At 49.4% G+C, this 3,134-nt stretch overlaps 2 non-coding genes across 2 annotated transcripts in view; both read left to right on the top strand.

The window, feature by feature from the left end:
* The first annotated feature begins 1,669 nt into the window (after positions 1–1,669).
* Positions 1,670–1,824, top strand: LOC131292177 (5.8S ribosomal RNA). The gene has a single exon (XR_009189867.1). It is a non-coding gene; the product is annotated as a 5.8S ribosomal RNA (ribosomal RNA).
* Positions 1,825–2,311: 487 nt separating this feature from the next.
* Positions 2,312–3,134, top strand: part of LOC131292175 (large subunit ribosomal RNA) — a 4,084-nt gene continuing 3,261 nt past the window's right edge. The window contains exon 1 of the ribosomal RNA XR_009189865.1: positions 2,312–3,134. This exon is cut by the window's right edge and continues 3,261 nt beyond it. This is a non-coding gene — a ribosomal RNA (large subunit ribosomal RNA).

Raw genomic sequence — 3,134 nt, 5'->3', positions numbered from 1 at the left:
TATGACATTAACCTAGTAGAGCATGCGAAACCCAATATATATACAAGTAATGTAAACGATGCCTCCCTAGTTCAGCGCTTCAACCAAGTGATGACTTCAGAATGGCTAAATCAAATCGGTTCAAAACATACCATCGGTACCCTATTGAAACACACAAGTCGATATCAAACCTCTTAATTGTGTAGTCCTCCACTGGTCCACGCCGCTGCGGCGGTCCTGGGTAAGATAGTTCATTCTAGCTTGCCCTATGTGGAAGAGGGCACATTACTCAATACTGTGGTGTTATGAACAAAGTATAGTCCTCCTCTGGTCCACGCTGCTTCGGCGGTCCTGGGTAAGATAGTTAATTCTAGCTTGCCCTATGTGGAAGAGGGCATACAAGACAAAGTATAGTTCTCCCCTGGTCCACGCTGCTTCGGCGGTCCTGGGTAAGATAGTTAATTCTAGCTTGCCCTATGTGGAAGAGAGCATACATGAACCAAGAACGAAGGTTATGATCGAGGAATGATTCGACAACTAACCGATGGTATGAAATGTGAAGAATTCAAGCAAGCACACAATCAAGTCATCACTTGGGCATGCTCGATAGCCAACCTCATGACATTAACCTAGTAGAGCATGCAAAAACCAATATATATGTAAACGATGCCTCCCTAGTTCAGCGCTTCAACCAAGTGATGACTTCAGAATGGCTAAATCAAATCGGTTCAAAACATACCATCGGTACCCTATTGAAACACACAAGTCGATATCAAACCTCATGATTGTGTAGTCCTCCACTGGTCCACGCCGCTTCGGCCGTCCTGGGTAAAATGGAACATTCCAGCTTGCCCTATGTGGAAGAGGGCACATTACTCAATACTGTGGTGTGAAGTATAAAGTTCAGTTCTCCCCTGGTCCACGCTGCTTCGGCGGTCCTGGGTAAGATAGTTCATTCTAGCTTGCCCTATGTGGAAGAGGACACTTAATACTTCGTCTCTAAGCGGCGGCTTGACTCCTCCCTACGGGGAACGGGTTTACGCGCACAGCGGCGGCTTACGCACTATGGCAGTCATGGATGCCTTACGTTTCTATGAAAAGTGTGTTCCTCCCCTGGTCCACGCTGCTTCGGCAGTCCTGGGTAAGATAGTTAGTTCTAGCTTGCCCTATGTGGAAGAGGACACGTAGACTTACTGTGGTGTGAAGTATAAAGTTCAGTTCTCCCCTGGTCCACGCCGCTTCGGCCGTCCTGGGTAAAATGGATTCATCCAGCTTGCCCTATGTGGAATGAGGACACTTTATGCTTCGTCTCTAAGCGGCGGCTTGCTCCTCCCTACGGGGAACGGGTATACGCGCACAGCGGCGGCTTACGTTATGGCAGTCATGGATGCCTTACGTTTCCATGAAAAGTGTGTTCCTCCCCTGGTCCACGCTGCTTCGGCAGTCCTGGGTAAGATAGTTAGTTCTAGCTTGCCCTATGTGGAAGAGGACACGTAGACTTACTGTGGTGTGAAGTATAAGGTTCAGTTCTCCCCTGGTCCACGCCGCTTCGGCCGTCCTGGGTAAAATGGATTCATCCAGCTTGCCCTATGTGGAATGAGGACACTTTATGCTTCGTCTCTAAGCGGCGGCTTGCTCCTCCCTACGGGGAACGGGTATACGCGCACAGCGGCGGCTTACGCAAGTTAGTCACCCTCGGCAGTGGATCACTCGGCTCATGGATCGATGAAGACCGCAGCTAACTGCGCGTCATAATGTGAACTGCAGGACACATGAACATTGATAAGTTGAACGCATATTGCACGTCGTGGGAACCTACCATGATGTACAGATGACTGAGCGCTTATATTTGAGAAATGTATCGCATACATTTAACTACGCCGTGACACCCGTCACGAGACGTGCACCATGATGTTAACTAGGGTCGCGACGACCCGCTAGCATTAAAGAACCCGTGGTTTACAATATACTGGCATTGGAATTCGAAGTATTTAGAGCGTCCGTGTTCCCGCGTGAGGCGGAAGTACGAGGAGAAGGCGTGCTTGTGGTGTCTGTGGTGGTGTTTACTGATGTCTAGCTTCAGCTTATTTATTTATTTAAATAGAAGCGAAGATGTCAAAGTAGCGTCGAAGCAGCAGCGGTAGCACAAATGATTCAAGTATGGAAGTTGACCAAAGGAACACAAACAAACTAGCGTATGGGCAATGGAAGGTATCAGTGAGTTAAACCACACGCGGGCTAACAGCCCGTTAACCGAGTCCAACGGTACATATTGGACATTGAAACAAAGTAGTCGCAAGCCAGATGTGACGATAACAACCGCAAGGTACATAAGCCTCAGTTCATGTGTGACAACCCCCTGAATTTAAGCATATTAATAAGGGGAGGAAAAGAAACCAACCGGGATTCCCTGAGTAGCTGCGAGCGAAACGGGAGAAGCTCAGCACGTAGGGGTGGCGGCCAGTCCGTCTATCCGATTCCGTGTACTGGTGCGTCTCACTATCCGTCATCTTAGCGCTTTTCAAGTCCAACTTGAATGTGGCTCAGAACCCATAGAGGGTGATAGGCCCGTAGAACAGCGCCCGTTGGATGATGGACCGAGCGTACCATGGAGTCGTGTTGCTTGATAGTGCAGCACTAAGTGGGAGGTAAACTCCTTCTAAAGCTAAATACAACCATGAGACCGATAGTAAACAAGTACCGTGAGGGAAAGTTGAAAAGCACTCTGAATAGAGAGTCAAATAGTACGTGAAACTGCCGAGGGTGTGAAGCTCGTTGAACTCAATTATCCATAGGGCCATGACGCCCTCACTGGACTGTCAGCAGTAATTCTGGACTGACCCGACCCATGTGAGTTGTCATGGTCCGCGTGTGGACATCGTGATCCATTACGAAATGTAAGCGGTGACTCCGGTTGCCGCGAGCATGTCTGACACTAGGTCCCAAGAAACTGCTGTCGACCCTCTACGTACCTTCAGGTGACGATGGGCTATCGGAACCCTCGGGTAACCGGTTTTCGGCTAAGTTCAGGTGTGCCGTTGGACGCGTGATGGGCTTGAACGAACTAGAGTGGCTGGAAGCGCATGTTTGGGCATGTAACTGGGCGCGAGCCCGGGGCGACCAGTGCTCCTGATCGGCGATGCATTAACTAATTG

This window comes from Anopheles ziemanni, assembly GCF_943734765.1.
Source record: "Anopheles ziemanni chromosome X unlocalized genomic scaffold, idAnoZiCoDA_A2_x.2 X_unloc_37, whole genome shotgun sequence".
Taxonomy (NCBI): domain Eukaryota; kingdom Metazoa; phylum Arthropoda; class Insecta; order Diptera; family Culicidae; genus Anopheles; species Anopheles ziemanni.
This window is presented reverse-complemented; position numbering and strand designations above follow the sequence as displayed.